The 23,006-nt window shown below is 46.4% G+C and overlaps 1 pseudogene; it reads right to left on the reverse strand.

Annotated features, from left to right (window-relative positions):
• Nucleotides 1–6: 6 nt before the first annotated feature.
• The window catches only part of LOC135530199 (polycomb protein SCMH1-like), a 53,118-nt pseudogene continuing 30,118 nt past the window's right edge, over nucleotides 7–23,006 (reverse strand).

Here is a 23,006-nt window from a genome sequence, read left to right on the forward strand (position 1 = left end):
AGTGTGTGTGTGTGTGTGTGTGTGTGTGTGTGTGTGTGTGTGTGTGTGTATGTGTGTATGTGTGTTTGTGTGTGTGGGTGTGTGTGTGTGTGTATGTGAGTGTGTGTGTGTGAGTGTGTGTATGTGTGTGTGAGTGTTACTGTTTGGTCTGTTTGAGCCTCTCGATGTGGTGACATAGCTTGAGGGCGGGGCCTAGCTTCAGACCCATGTACTTCATGATGATGTCACTACGTAGAAGCATCAGCGCCTTTCCGTCGATCTCCTGAAGACGAGAGACAAACGCAGTCAGAAAGAGGTTCTTAGCACCAACACAGGACAAGATGACAGCCAAGATGGCCGAAACATCTATGATTAACTCTTCTAAATGAAAGGTTGTGGGGTTTTTTAACATTCAACAGTGATAGGTGCACCTATTTTCCCCAACACAGAACCAACATAACAGCAGAACAACAACATAATTCTCTCTGAGCGGAGATGTCCAGACTCCAACAGAAAATGTCTGGCGTCGTACTGTAAACATTCACTACGTTGTAGATGGCCTGTCTGGTTGAACAGAGTTGGGTTTTCCTGGAGGGAATGAAAGTGATTCTCTCCAGACAGGTAGGGAAGGTTCTGAGGCAGGCCAGTGCTAGTCTCCCAGGTTATAGACTAAACACAGAGGACACAGGCCATAGGAATAGAATTAGAACACTGTTGTAAATCTATCTCTGTGACACAGACGTCCTCCCTTCCTGCCTCTGACAGGGACATACACACAGCAAGGAGGGCTGGAGCACATCAGAACCAGGCCAGACACCTAACACATATCCAGGAGGAATTTATTTTTTGGGGATATTTATAGAATTTTTACACAACATAGAAATAATCTAGGGAGCATCTCAATAGTGTAACATCAGGCCTGGACCCGGGACACTTAGACACACATCTAGGGAGCATCTCAATAGTGTAACATCAGGCCTGGACCCGGGACACTTAGACACACATCTAGGGAGCATCTCAATAGTGTAACATCAGGCCTGGACCCGGGACACTTAGACACACATCTAGGGAGCATCTCAATAGTGTAACATCAGGCCTGGACCCGGGACACTTAGACACACATCTAGGGAGCATCTCAATAGTGTAACATCAGGCCTGGACCCGGGGCACTTAGACACACATCTAGGGAGCATCTCAATAGTGTAACATCAGGCCTGGACCCGGGACACTTAGACACACATCTAGGGAGCATCTCAATAGTGTAACATCAGGCCTGGACCGGGACACTTTGACACACATCTAGGGAGCATCTCAATAGTGTAACATCAGGCCTGCACCCGGCACTTAGACACACATCTAGGGAGCATCTCAATAGTGTAGTGTCTGCCTCCTCGTCTCCTTTCTTCTGTCAGCAGTGATGCTCCAAAGGGAGAAAAAGGACAAGAAACATCATCAATCAATAAATCAATCAATCAAGGTCCACTCACGTGTTTTCTGAAGAGCTCCACGTGGGGTCCGAGCGTTTGGGGAATTCGGCGTCGTGGACAAACTGCATCACCTCATCCACAGACCAGGAGGGAAGGCGTTCGGCCCCGTTCCCCGCTGCAGCCTCCCGGTCTGCAGCTGCCAGGTGCTCAGGACCTGTGGTGGAGCTTGCAGCTGAACAACAGAACACACAGACAGAGCAGCAGAGAGTCAGAATTCAATGCTCACCTTTCTAGTTAACCACCATGAATACTAATTCTTTCAGACTGACAGAGGCGGCAGGTAGCCTGGTAGGCGCTGGAGGCAGGTAGCCTGGTGGTCAGGCGTTGGAGGCAGGTAGCCTGGTGGTCAGAGCGTTGGAGGCAGGTAGCCTGGTGGTCAGAGCGTTGGAGGCAGGTAGCCTGGTGGTCAGAGGCGCTGGAGGCAGGTAGCCTGGTGGTCCCAGGCGCTGGAGGCAAGGTAGCCTGTGTTCAGGGTCAGGCCTGGTCAGGCGTTGGAGGCAGGTAGCCTGGTGGTCAGAGCGTTGGAGGCAGGTAGCCTGGTGGTCAGAGCGCTGGCGGCAGGTAGCCTGGTGGTCAGGCGTTGGCGGCAGGTAGCCTGGTGGTCAGAGGCGCTGGAGGCGGGTAGCCTGGTGGTCCGGAAGGCTGGAGGCAGGTAGCCTGGTGGTCAGGACGTTGGAGGCAGGTAGCCTGGTGGTCAGGCCGCTGGAGGCAGGTAGCCTGGTGGTCCAGCGCTGGAGGCAGGTAGCCTGGTGGGAGCGTTGGGCAGGTAGCCTGGTGGTCCAGAGCGCTGGAGGCAGGTAGCCTGGTGGTCAGCGCTGGAGCGCTGGTCCCAGGCGTTGGAGGCAGGTAGCCTGGTGGTCAGAGCGCTGGAGACAGGTAGCCTGGTGGTCAGGCGTTGGAGGCAGGTAGCCTGGTGGTCAGAGCGCTGGAGGCAGATAGCCTGGTGGTCAGAGCGTTGGCGGCAGGTAGCCTGAGGTCAGAGCGCTGGAGGCAGGTAGCCTGGTGGTCAGAACGTTGGAGGCAGGTAGCCTGGTGGTCAGGCGCTGGCGGCTTGGGTAGCCTGGTGGTCAGAACGTGGCGGCAGGTAGCCTGGTGGTCAGGGCGTTGGAGGCGGGTAGCCTGGTGGTCAGAGCGTTGGAGCCTGGTGGTCAGGCGTTGGAGGCGGGTAGCCTGGTGGTCAGAGCGTTGGCGGCAGGTAGCCTGGTGGTCAGGGCGTTGGCAGGTAGCCTGGGGTCAGAGCGCTGGAGGCAGGTAGCCTGGTGGTCAGGAGCGCTGGAGGCAGGTAGCCTGGTGGTCAGAGAGCGCTGGAGGCAGGTAGCCTGGTGGTCAGAGCGCTGGAGGCAGGTAGCCTGGTGGTGAGGGCGCTGGAGGCAGGTAGCCTGGTGGTCAGGCGTTGGAGGCCCAGGTAGCCTGGTGGTCAGGAGCCAGCCTGGTGGTTGGGTAGCCTGGTGCAGGTAGCCTGGTGGTCAGAGCGTTGGAGGCAGGTAGCCTGGTGGTCAGAGCGTTGGAGGCAGGTAGCCTGGTGGTCAGAGCGTTGGAGGCAGGTAGCCTGGTGGTCAGAGCGTTGGGAGAGCCAGGTAGCCTGGTGGTCAGAGCGCCTTGGAGCGCTGGAGGTAGCCTGGTGGTCAGAGCGTTGGAGGCAGGTAGCCTGGTGTTCAGGCGTTGGAGGCAGGTAGCCTGGTGGTCAGAGCGTTGGAGGCAGGTAGCCTGGTGGTGGTCAGCCAGCCTGGTGGTTGGAGGCAGGTAGCCTGGTGGTCAGGCCTGGTGGTCCAGGGCGCTGAGGCAGGTAGCCTGGTGGTCAGAGCGTTGGACTAGCCTGGTGGTAAGCGCCGAAGGTTTCAAATCCCCAGGCTGACAAGGTGCCGTTCTGACCCTGAACAAGGCAGTTAACCCACTGTTCCTAGGCTGTCATTGAAAATAAGAATTTGTTCTTAACTGACTTGCCTCGTTAAATAAAGATAATGACTTTACAGGGAAGGCACAACATATCCATGGCATTGTCCACTAGGTGGCAGTGCTAGACAACATATTTACTGCTACCTGACTACACTTCTGTTAAACGAATGAAAATATAAACACCATCGCTTTTCTTGAACTAACTTGTCTTGCTAGCACTGTCTTAGCTGCTTCATCCGGGAAAATGTACTGACTATGACTGAGATGTGTGGTTGTCTCACCTAGCTATCTTAAGATGAATGCACTAACTAAGTCGCTCTGGATACGAGCGTCTGCTAAGTTACTAAAATGTTGAATGTGATCTGCTCCAACACAGGAAGCCTAGCCCCCCCCAAAAAAAAAAATCAACATTCAAACAAACGTAAATGGCCAACTAGAATCTAGAGGCACACACAAGGCCCGCCCAGTCAGCCAGCCAATGGGGTTTATGCTCTTACAAGGCCTACCTTCCACTCTTCTCTGTAGCCCTCTGGACCCCAGGTCGGAAGGGTTGGGGGCCAGGCGCCTGAGGGGTGGTGGTGGGGGGTGACCAGGGCCAGACCCAGGGTAGTAGGGGCTGCTGGACCCCTGGCCACGGTACTCTGAGGTGGTGCGTTGTGTCAGGGGGCGAGGGGTCATGGAGGGAGAGGTGGAGGTGTCCATAGGGTCCTCAGTTAAACCGTTCTCACTGCGAGGAAGGGGCTCTGATGGAGGGTAAGAGAGAGGTAGGATCGTCAGCGTATAGACACACACTAATACAAGTGTCACACACACATTAATTATTCAAGTAAAATGCCATCTAATAATGTGTCATGAGAAGCTAAGCAAGTGTTTGATGATTGGTGATTAATCATGAAGTGGTAGCTTAGCCGTTAGCTGCTAGCTGCTTGGTGATCGGTGATTAATCATGAAGTGGTAGCTTAGCCGTTAGCTGCTTGGTGATTAATCATGAAGTGGTAGCTTAGCCGTTAGCTGCTTGGTGATCAGTGATTAATCATGAAGTGGTAGCTTAGCCGTTAGCTGCTGCTTGGTGATCGGTGATTAATCATGAAGTGGTTGCTTAGCCGTTAGCTGCTTGGTGATTAATCATGAAGTTGTAGCTTAGCCATTAGCTGCTTGGTGATTAATCACGAAGTGGTAGCTTAGCCGTTAGCTGCTTGGTGATCAGTGATTAATCATGAAGTGGTAGCTTAGCCTTGGTGATTAGCATGAAGTTGGTGATGGTGATTAATCATGAAGTGGTTGCTTAGCCGTTAGCTGCTTGGTGATTAATCACGAAGTGAGTAACAGCCGTTAGCTGCTTGGTGATCAATCATGAAGTGGTAGCTTAGCCGTTAGCTGCTTGGTGATTGGTGATTAATCATGAAGTGGTAGCTTAGTCGTTAGCTGCTTGGTGATCAATCATGAAGTGGTAGCTTAACCGTTAGCTGCTTGGTGATCGGTGATTAATCATGAAGTGGTAGCTTAGCCGTTAGCTGCTTGGTGATTAATCATGAAGTGGTAGCTTAGCCGTTAGCTGCTTGGTGATTGGTGATTAATCATGAAGTGGTAGCTTAGCCATTAGTTGCTGATGCAATTACATTGAACAGTGGCAGGTCATCAATATCTGTACAGTTACTAAAACTTCATTAATAAACTATACAAGCAGAAGTTTTAATGAACCAAACAGCAGTTATGCATTAAGGAAAATGTTTCAATAATGTAGAATCAGGAGGTAATAAGAAGGAAGATGACTATCACGCTACTGAGGACACGAGGAAGTGGTTATTTGTATTAATTCAGTAGAGTGGTCCTTCTAGTTAATCACAGTGCCCAGTCCAGCACTGGGCTGCATCTTAATAGTGTCGAGAGGCTTCCTCTCCTTCTAGTTAATCACAGTGCCCAGTCCAGCACTGGGCTGCATCTTAATAGTGTAGAGATGCTTCCTCTCCTTCTAGTTAATCACAGTGCCCAGTCCAGCACTGGGCTGCATCTTAATAGTGTAGAGGCTTCCTCTCCTTCTAGTTAATCACAGTGCCCAGTCCAGCACTGGGCTGCATCTTAATAGTGTAGAGAGGCTTCCTCTCCTTCTAGTTAATCACAGTGCCCAGTCCAGCACTGGGCTGCATCTTAATAGTGTAGAGATGCTTCCTCTCCTTCTAGTTAATCACAGTGCCCAGTCCAGCACTGGGCTGCATCTTAATAGTGTAGTGAGGCTTCCTCTCCTTCTAGTTAATCACAGTGCCCAGTCCAGCACTGGGCTGCATCTTAATAGTGTAGAGGCTTCCTCTCCTTCTAGTTAATCACAGTGCCCAGTCCAGCACTGGGCTGCATCTTAATAGTGTAGAGGCTTCCTCTCCTTCTAGTTAATCACAGTGCCCAGTCCAGCACTGGGCTGCATCTTAATAGTGTAGAGGCTTCCTCTCCTTCTAGTTAATCACAGTGCCCAGTCCAGCACTGGGCTGCATCTTAATAGTGTAGAGAGGCTTCCTCTCCTTCTAGTTAATCACAGTGCCCAGTCCAGCACTGGGCTGCATCTTAATAGTGTAGAGGCTTCCTCTCCTTCTAGTTAATCACAGTGCCCAGTCCAGCACTGGGCTGCATCTTAATAGTGTAGAGAGGCTTCCTCTCCTTCTAGTTAATCACAGTGCCCAGTCCAGCACTGGGCTGCATCTTAATAGTGTAGAGGCTTCCTCTCCTTCTAGTTAATCACAGTGCCCAGTCCAGCACTGGGCTGCATCTTAATAGTGTGCTATCCTCTCCTTCTAGTTAATCACAGTGCCCAGTCCAGCACTGGGCTGCATCTTAATAGTGTAGAGAGGCTTCCTCTCCTTCTAGTTAATCACAGTGCCCAGTCCAGCACTGGGCTGCATCTTAATAGTGTAGAGAGGCTTCCTCTCCTTCTAGTTAATCACAGTGCCCAGTTCAGCATTGGGCTGCATCTTAATAGTGTCGAGAGGCTTCCTCTCCTCATTTCATCTGCACTGACATTAAAGAACTGGACAGGTGTAAGTCCATTCCTGGGTAGCTATCCTCCATTTAGCTTTTCCTTATCCTGTATTTTGTGCTTATATATCAGTGCTGAAGGAGACGAGATGACAAAGGAAGGACAGGAGGTCATTTCAAACTATTGAGATGTATCCCCAGTGAGTGCACCAGGGGTCGCTCTGAGGCTGAGGGGGTGTTAGTGTACCTTCCGAGGGGTGTGCCTCTGTGCTGTGCAGCCGTTTGGAGGAGGACAGGGGAGAAGGGTAAAGGTTACAGTCCCTGTCTCTGTCCATCTGGAAGCGCCTGCTCCTTCCTCCGGAGCCTCTGGCTATGGACAAGGCCTCTGACATCTCTTCTTTTACTGAAGACAACAGAGGAGGGACAAGAGACGGCATCAGCTACTGCCAACCGAGGGCCACTGAGATCTCTATAGACTTGTGTTTATAGAGGGGTCTGATGTTTCATCAGCTACTGCCAACCGAGGGCCACTGAGATCTCTATAGACTTGTGTTTATAGAGGGGTCTGATGTTTCATCAGCTACTGCCAACCGAGGGCCACTGAGATCTCTATAGACTTGTGTTTATAGGGGGTCTGATGTTTCATCAGCTACTGCCAACCGAGGGCCACTGAGATCTCTATAGACTTGTGTTTATAGAGGGGTCTGATGTTTCATCAGCCACTGCCAACGAGGGCCACTGAAATCTCTATAGACTTGTGTTTATGTGTTCATGAGGCCATGAATTCATGAGGGTCAGGTGACCTGTTGAAGGAAATGCGATGACATCATAGATGACCAATGGAATACTAGAGAAATAGCCACTGTTTCTAATGTGACTGTTGATGGTGTAGGTTGATGGAAAATACATGCTGGCTATGTGGCTTTGTGACAAGGACTAAGGCCTGCTCACACACACATCACCACACACACCACACACAAACACACACACACACACACACAGTCACCATGGTTTGCTGCATTACCTGACGGCTGAAGGCCTGTGGCAGCTGTGTGTCCAGTGGAGGCCATGAATGCAGGGCTGAAGGGTTGGGAGGAGAACAGGTTGTCACTCTGCAGCTGGTGACACAGAGTCTCCATGAACCTGAGCACAAAGGAGGCAGAGGAGGCCTGTGGCAGCTTGACATAGTGGATCCCCCCATCAGACTGCACTGCAGGATGGGAGACAGAACAGATAGACACAGTCATATGGTATCTAGCTGATTACAGAGGCACTGAAGGCCTGTGGCAGCTTGACATAGTGGATCCCCCCATCAGACCACACTGCAGGATGGGAGACAGAACAGATAGACACAGTCATATGGTATCTAGCTGATTACAGAGGCACTGAAGGCCTGGGACAGCAAGAGGGCCTACAAACCTGACTTAGTTACATCAGCTCTGTCAGGAGGAATGGGCCAAAATTCACCCAACTTATTGTGGGGTTACCCGAAAGCGTTTGACCCAAGTTAAACAATTTAAAGGCAATGTTAGAAAATACTAATTGAGTGTTTGTAAACTTCTGACCCACTGGGAATGTGATGAAAGAAATAAAAGCTGAAAGAAATAATTCTCTCTACTATTATTCTGACATTTCACATTCTTAATATAAAGTGCTGACCCTAACTGACCTAAAACAGGGAATTTTTACTAGGATTAAATGTCAGGAATTGTGAAAAACTAAGTTTAAATGTGTTTGGCTAAGGTGTATGTAAACTTCCGACTTCAACTGTATGTATCTGGGCTGAGAGAGGCAGGCAGAGGCACTCAGCAGATGGAGATGTGACTGACTTTACCAGACATACATCACATAGCTCTTTACCTAGCTGTTGAAACACTATCTGTTAGGGACCTGACCATACCATATTATCACCATACTTATGCATGGAGATTCTCACAATTCTATATCTATTGCGATTGATACTGTGATTTTATTGTGATTCCATGTTCCAAACATATTGCTCACCATTTAGCTGCTGTAGAGGAAGAAGAGAGAACCATGAGAACCATGATTCTATGGCGCAGTAACAGACATGATTATTTGGTTTCTACGGCACAATAACAGACATGATTATTTGGTTTCTACGGCACAATAACAGACATGATTATTTGGTTTCTATGGTGCAGTAACAGACATGATTATTTGGTTTCTATGGCGCAGTAAAGACATTATTATTTGGTTTCTATGGTACAATAACAGACATGATTATTTGGTTTCTATGGCGCAGTAAAGACATTATTATTTGGTTTCTATGGCGCAGTAAAGACATTATTATTTGGTTTTTATGGCGCAGTAAAGACATTATTATTTGGTTTCTATGGCGCAGTAAAGACATGATTATTTGGTTTCTATGGCGCAGTAAAGACATTATTATTTGGTTTTATGGCGCAGTAAAGACATTATTATTTGGTTTCTATGGCGCAGTAAAGACATTATTATTTGGTTTCTATGGCACAATAACAGACATGATTATTTGGTTTCTATGGCGCAGTAAAGACATTATTATTTGGTTTCTATGGTGCAGTAAAGGCATTATTATTTGGTTTCTACGGCGCAGTAAAGACATTATTATTTGGTTTCTATGGCACAATAACAGACATGATTATTTGGTTTCTATGGCGCAGTAAAGACATTATTATTTGGTTTTTATGGCGCAGTAAAGACATTATTATTTGGTTTCTATGGCACAATAACAGACATGATTATTTGGTTTCTATGGCGCAGTAAAGACATTATTATTTGGTTTCTACGGCACAATAACAGACATGATTATTTGGTTTCTATGGTGCAGTAAAAAACATTATTATTTGGTTTCTATGGTGCAGTACAGACAGCATCAGTTTCTATGGCGCCGTAACAGACATTATTATTTGGTTTCTATGGTGCAGTCCCAAACAGTTACATGATTATTTGGTTTCAGACACATGACATCAGTAACATACATGCATTGTTGGTTTCTATGGCTGCAGTCAACCACATTATTATTTGCCTATGGTGCCTACAGACATGATTCCCATTTGGTTTTATGGCGCAGTAAAGACATTAATATTGGGTCTTCTACGGCGCAGTAACACATGATTATTTGGTTTCATCATGTCAATAACAGACATGATTATTTGGTTTCTATGGCGCAGTAAAAAACATTATTATTTGGTTTCTATGGTGCAGTACAGACATGATTATTTGGTTTCTATGGCGCAGTAAAGACATTATTATTTGGTTTCTATGGCGCAGTAACAGACATGATTATTTGGTTTCTACGGCACAATAATGACATGATTATTTGGTTTCTATGGCTGCAAACAATACATTATTATTTAGTTTCTATGGTGCAGTAAAGACATTATTATTTGGTTTCTATGGCGCATAAAGACATTATTATTTGGTTTCTATCTATGCAGTAACAGACATGATTATTTGGTTTCTACGGCACAATAACAGACTCTGATTATTTGGTTTCTATGGCGCAATAAAATGATGATCTATCCTCCTGTTGGTTTTCTATGGTGCAGTAAAGACATTGATGATCTTGGTTTCTATGGCGCAGTAAAGACATTATTATTTGGTTTCTATGGTGCAGTAACTATGGCTATAAGCATCTGATGATCTCCTCCTGTCTAGGGTTATACATCACGGACTAATACCCCTGATGATCTCCCTCCTGTCTAGGGTTATACATCTATGGCTATAATCTCTGATGAGCTCCCCCCTGTCTACACATGACATCAGCTGCTGCTCCCCTCCTGTCTAGGGGTTATCCCATCTAGGCATTATCTGATGTGCTCCATCTGGGCTCATCTATGGCTATCATATCTCCTACCGCCTGATGATCCCCAGCCTCCCCCAGGGTTTCCCATTTGGAATTGCCATTATTTTAATGAGGACTGATGAACTATCCTTGAATATAGAGTTCCTGTGTAGAGTAGACGGTCTAATACCTCTGGGGTCTTCTCCTGTCTGGGTTATACATCATCATGTCACCTCTGTGAGTAGCAACACTAGTGTTTCTCCTCCAGTCTAGGGTTGGACCATCTGGCTATAAACCAGTCTGATACAGGACTGTGTTCTCGAGCTGAACTAAAGGCTACAGGCATTAGCTTGAAGTCTTCAGCTCACAGGCAAGCTCAGTTACTCATGCACGTCAGCACAGCAGTTCACCGACCTCCTGTCATTACACAACCATAGAACACCTCATGATGTCATGAGAACAATGCGGTTAAAATACTACACTAGCTATAACCACAGACCATATCTGTATCAGGACAGGCCCCAGCTAAAATTGCTGATGACTATTCCATTCTGATGTATAGGGACTACATGACATCAGCCTATCTAGGGTTATACATCTATGGCTAACATACCTCTGATGATCTCTCCTCTATCTAGAGTTATACATCTATGGCTATAATACCTCTGATGATCTCTGCTAACATACCTCTGATGATCTCTCCTCCTATCTAGGGTTATACATCTATGGCAATACCAGCTGGACCTCTGATGATCTCTGCTAAATCACCTCTGAGGGATCTCTCCTCCTGTCTAGGGTTCTATATCTATGGCTATAATACCTCTGATGATCTCTCCTCCTCTAGGGTTATACATCTATGGCTGCTCTAGATGGATAACCTCTGATGATCTCTCCTCCTGTCTAGGGTTATACATCTATGGCTATAATACCTCTGATGACTGCTCTGTTAAATCATCTAACAAGGACCATACTGCTCTGATGATCTCTCCTCCTGTCAAGGGTTCTATATCTATGGCTATAATACCTCTGGTGATCTCTGCTAACATACCTCTAGATGGACCTAAATCCTCCGTCGGACTGCGACTGTAGATGGAAGCTGAACAAGGACCAGTTGGACTGCTTAGATGGACACAGTTAAATCACTCAGAACCTGAACAGCCTGCTGTAGGACAGTGTTGAACGGGACCAGCTGGCCCAAAGTGGTCCGGCAGCTGCTGCAACTGCTTCCTGTCAGGTGGGACCAGCTGGCTCCGTGCAGTTGTTCACAGTACACACACTGGGCTCTAGATGGACCAGGTCAGGAACAAGGGACCAGGAAGCTGAGTTAAAACTGTCAGAACAAGGGACCTCATTCTAGATGGACCAGTTAAATCACTCAGAACAATGACCAGCTGGACTGCTCTAGATGGACCAGTTAAATCACTCAGAACAAGGGACCAGTTGGACTGCTCTAGATGGACCAGTTAAATCACTCAGAACAAGGGACCAGCTGGACTGCTCTAGATGGACCAGTTAAATCACTCAGAACAAGGGACCAGCTGGACTGCTCTAGATGGACCAGTTAAATCACTCAGAACAGGGGACCAGTTGGACTGCTCTAGATGGACCAGTTAAATCACTCAGAACAAGGGACCAGCTGGACTGCTCTAGATGGACCAGTTAAATCACTCAGAACAAGGGACCAGTTGGACTGCTCTAGGTGGACCAGTTAAATCACTCAGAACAAGGGACCAGCTGGACTGCTCTAGATGGACCCGTTAAATCACTCAGAACAAGGGACCAGTTGGACTGCTCTAGATGGACCAGTTAAATCACTCAGAACAAGAGACCAGTTGGAGATGGACCAGTTAAATCACTCAGAACAAGGGACCAGCTGGACTGCTCTAGATGGACCAGTTAAATCACTCAGAACAAGGGACCAGCTGGACTGCTCTAGATGTGAATATCATACAAGTGTACCAAACATTAGGAAGACCTTCCTAACATGGAGTTGCACTGCTCCCTTTTCCCTCAGAACAATGCCTCAATTGGACTGCTCCAGGCCTGGACTCTACAAGGTTAAAGCGTTCCAAAGAGATGCTGGACCATATTGACTCTAATGCTTCCCACAGTTGCGTCAAGATGGCTGGATGTCCTTTGAGTGGTGGACCATTCTTGAGAACACAGGAAACTGTTGAGTGGAAAACCCCAGCAGCGTTGCAGTTCTTGACCCAAACCGGTGTGCCTAGATGCACCTACTACCATACCCTGGACTTCAAAGGCACTTAAATCCTTTGTTTTGCCCATTCACCTCTGAATGACCACACAAACACAATCCATGTTCCAATTGTCTCAAGGCTTAACAATCCTTGTTTAACCTGTCTCCTCCTTCATCTACACTGATTGACCAGTGGACTTTAACAAGTGACATCAATAAGGGATCATAGCTTCAACCTGGATTCACCTGATCAGTCTATGTCTAGAGGAAAGATCAGGTGTTCCTAATGTTCCAGCTGGACTGTTCCAGCAGTCAGAACAAGAGACTGTTCCAGCAGTCCAGCTGGTCTCTTGTTCTAGTGTTAATCACTCAGATCTGTTAAACTGCATCAATGTTAATGTTTATCTGACAGGACAGCTGAGTCTTACCTGTGGAGACCACTCCAGGGCTGTTGATCCAGTTAATCCTCAGAATAATACCATGACTGTATTATTTATGTGACAGGACTGAGTCTTACCTGTGGAGACCACTCCAGGCTGTTGTCCTTAATCCTTATGTTAATGTTTATCTGACAGGACTGAGTCTTACCTGTGGAACCACTCCAGGGCTGTTGTCCTTAATCCTTATGTTAATGTTTATCTGACAGGACTGAGTCTTACCTGTGGAGACCACTCCAGGGCAGATTGTCCTTAATCCTTATGTTAATGTTTATCTGACAGGACTGAGTCTTACCTGTTAAACCACTCCAGGGCTGTTGTCCTTAATCCTTACTGTTAATGTTTATCTGAACAGGACTGAGTCTTACCTGTGGAGACCACTCCAGGGCTGATGGTCCTTAATCCTCATGTTAATGTTTATCTGACAGGACCAGTCTTACCTGTGGAGACCACTCCAGGGCTGTTGTCCTTAATCCTTATGCTTATGTTGTTTATCTGACAGGACTGAGTCTTACCTGTGGAGACCAGCTGGGCTGTTGTCCTTAATCCTTATGTTAATGTTTCATCTGAACAGGACTGAGTCTTACCTGTGGAGACCACTCCAGGGCTGTTAGATCCTTAATCCTTATGTTAATGTTTATCTGACAAGGACTGAGTCTTACCAGTTAGACCACTCCAGGGCTGTTGTCCTTAATCCTATATGTGAGTGTTTATCTGACATGGACTGAGTCTTTTACCTGTGGAGACCACTCCAGGGGCTGTTGTCCTTAATCCATATGTTAATGTTTATCTGACAGGACTGAGTCTTACCTGTGGAGACCACTACACACAGGGCTGTTGTCCTTAATCAGTTATGTTAATGTTTATCTGACAGGACTGAGTTTTCTTACCTGTGGAGACCACTCCATGGGCTGTCTGTCCTTAATCCTTATGTTAATGTTTATCTGACAGGACTGAGTCATACCTGTGACACCACTCAGGGCTGTTGTCCTTAATCTATTAATAATAATGTTAATGTTTATCTGACAGGACTGAGTCTTCCAGTGGAGACCACTCCAGGGCTGTTGTCCTTAATCCTTATGTTAATGTTTATCTGACAGGACTGAGTCTTACCTGTGGAGACCACTCAGGGCTGTTGTCCTTAATCCTTAATAATAATGTTAATGTTTATCTGACAGGACTGAGTCTTACCTGTGGAGACCACTCCAGGGCTGTTGTCCTTAATAATAATGTTAATGTTTATCTGACAGGACTGAGTCTTACCTGTGGAGACCACTCCAGGGCTGTTGTCCTTAATAATAATGTTAATGTTTATCTGACAGGACTGAGTCTTACCTGTGGAGACCACTCCAGGGCTGTTGTCCTTAATAATTATGTTAATGTTTATCTGACAGGACTGAGTCTTACCTGTGGAGACCACTCCAGGGCTGTTGTCCTTAATAATAATGTTAATGTTTATCTGACAGGACTGAGTCTTACCTGTGGAGACCACTCCAGGGCTGTTGTCCTTAATCCTTATGTTAATGTTTATCTGACAGGACTGAGTCTTACCTGTGGAGACCACTCCAGGGCTGTTGTCCTTAATCCTTATGTTAATGTTTATCTGACAGGACTGAGTCTTACCTGTGGAGACCACTCCAGGGCTGTTGTCCTTGGGTCCATGAACGTTGATCAGTCTGGTCTCAGAGGCTGTAGTATATACAGAGCCTGTCCCCGAGGAGGGCAGCACACGTGGCTTCCTCTGAACAAACACAACCTTTTTTTATTTCACATTTATTTAACCAGGCAAGTCAGTTAAGAACAAATTCTTATTTTCAATGACGGCCTAGGAACAGTGGGTTAACTGCCTGTTCAGGGGCAGAACGACAGATTTGTATCTTGTCAGCTCGGGGGTTTGAACTTGCAACCTTCCGGTTACTAGTCCAACGCTCTAACCACTACGCTGCCGTTCAATGACAACTCTCCCCTATCATATACCGACACGACACAGCACCCCTACTGTAGTAATACCACTGTGATGTCGTCATACAACATTGTGTAAAGTGATTGGACTGGAGGGAAAATGTGTTAACTGGAGCCAATCGCTGCAACCAGTCACACATTTCATTAAACAGACAGACAATACAACTGCTGTTCCAATAAGCATACTTTTTCAGTCCAGTACTAAACTCAATCTGGATCCAGGAAACTGGTTCATTGACCATAGGCCCTTACCTTGCTCCCAGGCTTGGGCCCCTCTTCTTATGGGGTCTGGGTGCCAGCTGGGAGCCGGAGACCTGTGGCGTCCCATTCAGAGCAGCCTCCGCCGCTGCCTCCGCCGCTGCCTTGAGCAGGGCGATGGTCTGCAGTTTGGGGCGCCGGCCCCGGACACCCTTCCGCACGGGCAGAGGGGGCAGCGGATGGGGCAGGCGATAGGAGGAGGGGGACTGCATGGAGCGTCTGGAGGGGGCGGGGGGAGAGGAGGAGGCTGGGAGGAAGAGGGCCTTGGGGAGGGTGACTGAAACGAGAGGAAAGGCAGAAGGTGGAATTAGAAAATCATGATGGGAAGTTATTTGCCACTGCACCATCAGCAGGAATTCAGTCATCAACAACAACTGAAAACATAGCTTATAATGACCATAGCTGTTTGTTTCTTACCCAAGGTTCATTTAATAATGTTGCTTTTAAATTCAGCTATTGTTGAATGAATCCATGGTATTATGGCTTATGAAAAGGGGAGCTACGGTTCTGGGAGTCAAAACAGGAGGACTTCCTGGACACACACACACACACACACACACACACACACACAAATCAATCACTGTCTGTTCCGATACGCGTTAAGAATTCCACTGAGGTGAAGCGAGTCTCCACTCTGAGCGAGTCTCCACTCTGAGCGAGTCTCCACTCTGAGCGAGTCTCCACTCTGAGCGAGTCTCCACTCTGCAGCACCAGTAGATCAAACACCGTCTGACACACATGAATAACAACTTTCATCTTCCCGCTTTGATTCAAAAGCCACAGCTCAAAGTCAGACTTCATACATAACACGACTTCCAATTCAATTCCACACACAAGCAATCTGCCTCCCCCAGCTCCAGCTAGGCAGCCAAAGGTTCTTTAAAATATCTACCTCCCCCAGCTCCAGCCAGGCAGCCAAAGGTTCTTTAAACTATCTACCTCCCCCAGCTCCAGCCAGGCAGCCAACGGTTCTTTAAAATATCTACCTCCCCCAGCTCCAGCCAGGCAGCCAAAGGTTCTTTAAACTATCTACCTCCCAGCTCCAGCCAGGCAGCCAAAGGTTCTTTAAAATATCTACCTCCCCCAGCTCCAGCCAGGCAGCCAACGGTTCTTTAAAATATCTACCTCCCCCAGCTCCAGCCAGGCAGCCAACGGTTCTTTAAACTATCTACCTCCCCAGCTCCAGCCAGGCAGCCAACGGTTCTTTAAACTATCTACTTCCCCAGCTCCAGCCAGGCAGCCAACGGTTCTTTAAACTATCTACCTCCCCAGCTCCAGCTAGGCAGCCAACGGTTCTTTAAACCATCTACCTCCCCCAGCTCCAGCCAGGCAGCCAACGGTTCTTTAAACTATCTACCTCCCCAGCTCCAGCTAGGCAGCCAACGGTTCTTTAAACTATCTACCTCCCCAGCTCCAGCCAGGCAGCCAACGGTTCTTTAAACTATCTACCTCCCCAGCTCCAGCTAGGCAGCCAAAGGTTCTTTAAAATATCTACCTCCCCCAGCTCCAGCCAGGGAACGGTTCTTTAAACTATCTACCTCCCCCAGCTCCAGCTAGGCAGCCAACGGTTCTTTAAAATATCTACCTCCCCCAGCTCCAGCCAGGCAGCCAAAGGTTCTTTAAAATATCTACCTCCCCAGCTCCAGCCAGGCAGCCAACGGTTCTTTAAAATATCTACCTCCCCCAGCTCCACCAGGCAGCCAAAGGTTCTTTAAACTATCCAAAGCGTCACATGTCCACTCCTCGCGTTGGTTGGCTACATTTCAAGTGTTCACTGTTCGCCCATTTTCCCCTCAAAACATTGAGTCAGTGAAAGGAATGGTTGGAATCTTTAAGAGGAGGAAAAGGAAAGTAGAGGCAGGAATCTTTAAGAGGAGGAAAAGGAAGCAGTAGAGGCAGGAATCTTTAAGAGGAGGAAAAGGAAGCAGTAGAGGCAGGAATCTTTAAGAGGAGGAAACAGGAAGCAGTAGAGGCAGGAATCTTTAAGAGGAGGAAAATGAAGCAGTAGAGGCAGGGATCTTTAAGAGGAAAAGGTGAGACATACCAGAGTATTAAATCACATTGGGGACAAGGGATACGTTTCCAGTGTGTTGTGTTCTCTGGGTCTAAACCAGTCTTTTGTCTGGGGCCCTCCCCTTTTATTATAGAGGTCAGGGGTCAGGCTCCCCTGAGACCAGCCAGGTAATCCTTCTGCAGACAGCCTGCCTTCATCTCACCTAGATCACAACACTAGGCTACTGTTACATGTTCAATTACTAAACTCAAACCTACCATTACTACTATGAGGTTTAGGTTTGTTATAACACTGCGATGCCAATCAATAGTTTAAAAGAAATTTGAACAAAATGAAAACCTAGTCTAATATACAGACAATGGGTTTTCTAGAGGTGAGGTTTGCTAAGGGTTGAAATCTTTGTATTTAAACAGCTTGGTATACACACTTATTATATAGACAGGGCATTGTAGCTAAACGCATCCCTAAACCAGCTATAATGACAAACACTCATTATATAGATAGGAATAAACACATCCCTAACCCAGCTATAATGACAAACACTCATTATATAGAGAGGAATAAACACATCCCTAACCCAGCTATAATGACAAACACTCATTATATAGAGAAGAATAAACACATCCCTAAACCAGCTATAATGACAAACACTCATTATATAGATAGGAATAAACACATCCCTAAACCAGCTATAATGACAAACACTCATTATATAGATAGGAATAAACACATCCCTAAACCAGCTATAATGACAAACACTAGCAGGATAACCTTATTTTCTATTAGGTATTGAGATATATATAGATTATTTTTTTTCACTCTTTATGGAATGCGCAATGCAGAGAACACTGGAAGAAGAATTATCATTTAATTATCATAGTGAATTATTGTAATGTTTGTTTGTGTGTCAATTATTCCCATAAGGGAAGGGTTGCATTCATTCATTCATTCAGCAGCAGGTAAAACTACCATATTCAAATATCCTTCTCTCATTACTGCTCTATTTAATCTCAGCTGTCATTTATAACTAATTCTTATCAAGACCAGCAGACTACTGACTTAGACTTTTAAATTATACTGGAGCTCAATGCCTTCTCTCCTTCTGGTCCCTCTCTCTCTCTCTCTATCTGGCCCAGCAACACAATGGGAGTGGAAGGTCTAGGAGGAGATCTGCCATTCAAAGCATCAAGTCAACCCATCCATCAATAGAGGTGGAAAAAATGGCACGTCCAGAGAAAGACATTGAAAGGCATTGTGGGTAATCACACAAAAGCAGCCAGTGGCCCCAGCCGCACAAGTCAGATCACGATTCAGTCAGTCCACGATTCAGTCAGTCCACGATTCGGTCAGTCCACGATTCGGTCAGTCCACGATTCAGTCAGTCCACGATTCGGTCAGTCCACGATTCAGTCAGTCCACGATTCAGTCAGTCCACGATTCGGTCAGTCCACGATTCGGTCAGTCCACGATTCGGTCAGTCCACGATTCAGTCAGTCCACGATTTAGTCAGTCCACGATTCGGTCAGTCCACGATTCAGTCAGTCCACGATTCAGTCAGTCCACGATTCGGTCAGTCCACGATTCGGTCAGTCCACGATTCAGTCAGTCCACGATTCAGTCAGTCCACGATTCAGTCGGTCCATCGGTCAGTCCACAATTCAGTCAGTCCACGATTCAGTCAGTCCACGATTCAGCCAGTCCACAATTCAGTCAGTCCACGATTCAGTCAGTCCACGATTCAGCCAGTCCACAATTAAGTCAGTCCACAATTCAGTCAGTCCACAATTCAGTCAGTCCACGATTCAGTCAGTCCACGATTCGGTCAGTCCACGATTCAGTCAGTCCATGAGTTTTATTATTAGTAGCAGTGTGTGTCAAATATGCCATGATAAACATCTCCTATTTCAACAGAACTCTAGACTGGTTGTCTAGTAGAGAGCAGACCTCTACTGTGTTCTCTATGGCCTAGCAAAATGCCTCTATGACTGGCTCTACTGCATTCTCTAAGGGCCAGCAAAATGCCTCTATGACTGGCTCTACTGCGTTCTCTAAAGGCCAGCAAAATGCCTCTATGGCTGGCTCTACTGCATTCTCTATGGCCCAGCAAAATGCCTCTATGACTGGCTCTACTGCATTCTCTATGGCCCAGCAAAATGCCTCTATGGCTGGCTCTACTGCATTCTCTATGGCCCAGCAAAATGCCTCTATGACTGGCTCTACTGCATTCTCTATGTGCCAGCAAAATGCCTCTATGGCTGGCTCTACTGCATTCTCTAAAGGCCAGCAAAATGCCTCTATGGCTGGCTCTACTGCATTCTCTATGTGCCAGCAAAATGCCTCTATGGCTGGCTCTACTGCATTCTCTAAAGGCCAGCAAAATGCCTCTATGGCTGGCTCTACTGCATTCTCTATGTGCCAGCAAAATGCCTCTATGGCTGGCTCTACTGCATTCTCTATGGCCCAGCAAAATGCCTCTATGACTGGCTCTACTGCATTCTCTATGTGCCAGCAAAATGCCTCTATGGCTGGCTCTACTGCATTCTCTATGGCCCAGCAAAATGCCTCTATGGCTGGCTCTACAGCATTCTCTAAGGACCAGCAAAATGTCTCTATGGCTGGCTCTACAGCGTTCTCTATGTGCCAGCAAAATGCCTCTATGACTGGCTCTACTGCATTCTCTATGTGCCAGCAAAATGCCTCTATGGCTGGCTCTACTGCATTCTCTATGGCCCAGCAAAATGCCTCTATGGCTGGCTCTACAGCATTCTCTAAGGACCAGCAAAATGTCTCTATGGCTGGCTCTACAGCATTCTCTATGGCTCAGCAAAATGCCTCTATGACTGGCTCTACTGCATTCTCTAAAGGCCAGCAAAATGCCTCTATGGCTGACTCTACTGCATTCTCTATGTGCCAGCAAAATGCCTCTATGGCTGGCTCTACTGCATTCTCTATGGCCCAGCAAAATGCCTCTATGGCTGGCTCTACTGCATTCTCTATGTGCCAGCAAAATGCCTCTATGGCTGGCTCTACTGCATTCTCTATGGCCCAGCAAAATGCCTCTATGGCTGGCTCTACTGCATTCTCTATGGCCCAGCAAAATGCCTCTATGGCTGGCTCTACTGCATTCTCTATGGCCCAGCAAAATGCCTCTATGGCTGGCTCTACTGCATTCTCTATGGCCCAGCAAAATGCCTCTATGGCTGGCTCTACTGCATTCTCTATGTGCCAGCAAAATGCCTCTATGGCTGGCTCTACTGCATTCTCTATGTGCCAGCAAAATGCCTCTATGGCTGGCTCTACTGCATTCTCTATGGCCCAGCAAAATGCCTCTATGGCTGGCTCTACTGCATTCTCTATGGCCCAGCAAAATGCCTCTATGGCTGGCTCTACTGCATTCTCTATGGCTCAGCAAAATGCCGCTATGGCTGCTTAAGCAGCTTGGAAAAAGGTTTCATTGAGAGATGAGGGAAAGTGGGGGAAGAATAGACGAGTGTTTTGTTTCACAAGGAGGGAAAGATCACTCACTAGGGGCGGGGAGGGGCAGGGCTACCCCCCCCCACACACACAGACAGGGACACACACACACGCATTCGCTCTCGATCACAGATACACTACAATACTCAACCTCTCCACAACAGCTTAGCGAGCATTAGACAAAAACATATTTTAGTTCCAAGTCAAGACAAAGTTTAATTTCCATTCCATTAAACTGTCCCCTAGTGGTTCTAACATAGAGCCTTCCATTCAGTTGATATTAAACTGTCCCCTAGTGGTTCTAACATAGAGCCTTCCATTCAGTTGATATTAAACTGTCCCCTAGTGGTTCTAACATAGAGCCTTCCATTCAGTTGATATTAAACTGTCCCCTAGTGGTTCTAACATAGAGCCTTCCATTCAGTTGATATTAAACTGTCCCCTAGTTGTTCTAACATAGAGCCTTCCATTCAGTTGATATTAAACTGTCCCCTAGTTGTTCTAACATAGAGCCTTCCATTCAGTTGATATTAAACTGTCCCCTAGTGGTTCTAACATAGAGCCTTCCATTCAGTTGATATTAAACTGTCCCCTAGTTGTTCTAACATAGAGCCTTCCATTCAGTTGATATTAAACTGTCCCCTAGTGGTTCTAACATAGAGCCTTCCATTCAGTTGATATTAAACTGTCCCCTAGTGGTTCTAACATAGAGCCTTCCATTCAGTTGATATTAAACTGTCCCCTAGTTGTTCTAACATAGAGCCTTCCATTCAGTTGATATTAAACTGTCCCCTAGTGGTTCTAACATAGAGCCTTCCATTCAGTTGATATTAAACTGTCCCCCTAGTGGTTCTAACATAGAGCCTTCCATTCAGTTGATATTAAACTGTCCCCTAGTGGTTCTAACATAGAGCCTTCCATTCAGTTGATATTAAACTGTCCCCTAGTTGTTCTAACATAGAGCCTTCCATTCAGTTGATATTAAACTGTCCCCTAGTGGTTCTAACATAGAGCCTTCCATTCAGTTGATATTAAACTGTCCCCTAGTGGTTCTAACATAGAGCCTTCCATTCAGTTGATATTAAACTGTCCCCTAGTGGTTCTAACATAGAGCCTTCCATTCAGTTGATATTAAACTGTCCCCTAGTGGTTCTAACATAGAGCCTTCCATTCAGTTGATATTAAACTGTCCCCTAGTGGTTCTAACATAGAGCCTTCCATTCAGTTGATATTAAACTGTCCCCTAGTGGTTCTAACATAGAGCCTTCCATTCAGTTGATATTAAACTGTCCCCTAGTGGTTCTAACATAGAGCCTTCCATTCAGTTGATATTAAACTGTCCCCTAGTGGTTCTAACATAGAGCCTTCCATTCAGTTGATATTAAACTGTCCCCTAGTGGTTCTAACATAGAGCCTTCCATTCAGTTGATATTAAACTGTCCCCTAGTGGTTCTAACATAGAGCCTTCCATTCAGTTGATATTAAACTGTCCCCTAGTGGTTCTAACATAGAGCCTTCCATTCAGTTGATATTAAACTGTCCCCTAGTGGTTCTAACATAGAGCCTTCCATTCAGTTGATATTAAACTGTCCCCTAGTGGTTCTAACATAGAGCCTTCCATTCAGTTGATATTAAACTGTCCCCTAGTGGTTCTAACATAGAGCCTTCCATTCAGTTGATATTAAACTGTCCCCTAGTGGTTCTAACATAGAGCCTTCCATTCAGTTGATATTAAACTGTCCCCTAGTGGTTCTAACATAGAGCCTTCCATTCAGTTGATATTAAACTGTCCCCTAGTGGTTCTAACATAGAGCCTTCCATTCAGTTGATATTAAACTGTCCCCTAGTGGTTCTAACATAGAGCCTTCCATTCAGTTGATATTAAACTGTCCCCTAGTGGTTCTAACATAGAGCCTTCCATTCAGTTGATATTAAACTGTCCCCTAGTGGTTCTAACATAGAGCCTTCCATTCAGTTGATATTAAACTGTCCCCTAGTGGTTCTAACATAGAGCCTTCCATTCAGTTGATATTAAACTGTCCCCTAGTGGTTCTAACATAGAGCCTTCCATTCAGTTGATATTAAACTGTCCCCTAGTGGTTCTAACATAGAGCCTTCCATTCAGTTGATATTAAACTGTCCCCTAGTGGTTCTAACATAGAGCCTTCCATTCAGTTGATATTAAACTGTCCCCTAGTGGTTCTAACATAGAGCCTTCCATTCAGTTGATATTAAACTGTCCCCTAGTGGTTCTAACATAGAGCCTTCCATTCAGTTGATATTAAACTGTCCCCTAGTGGTTCTAACATAGAGCCTTCCATTCAGTTGATATTAAACTGTCCCCTAGTGGTTCTAACATAGAGCCTTCCATTCAGTTGATATTAAACTGTCCCCTAGTGGTTCTAACATAGAGCCTTCCATTCAGTTGATATTAAACTGTCCCCTAGTGGTTCTAACATAGAGCCTTCCATTCAGTTGATATTAAACTGTCCCCTAGTGGTTCTAACATAGAGCCTTCCATTCAGTTGATATTAAACTGTCCCCTAGTGGT

The sequence above is a fragment of the Oncorhynchus masou genome, unplaced genomic scaffold (genome assembly GCF_036934945.1).
Source record: "Oncorhynchus masou masou isolate Uvic2021 unplaced genomic scaffold, UVic_Omas_1.1 unplaced_scaffold_1289, whole genome shotgun sequence".
Lineage (NCBI taxonomy): Eukaryota > Metazoa > Chordata > Actinopteri > Salmoniformes > Salmonidae > Oncorhynchus > Oncorhynchus masou.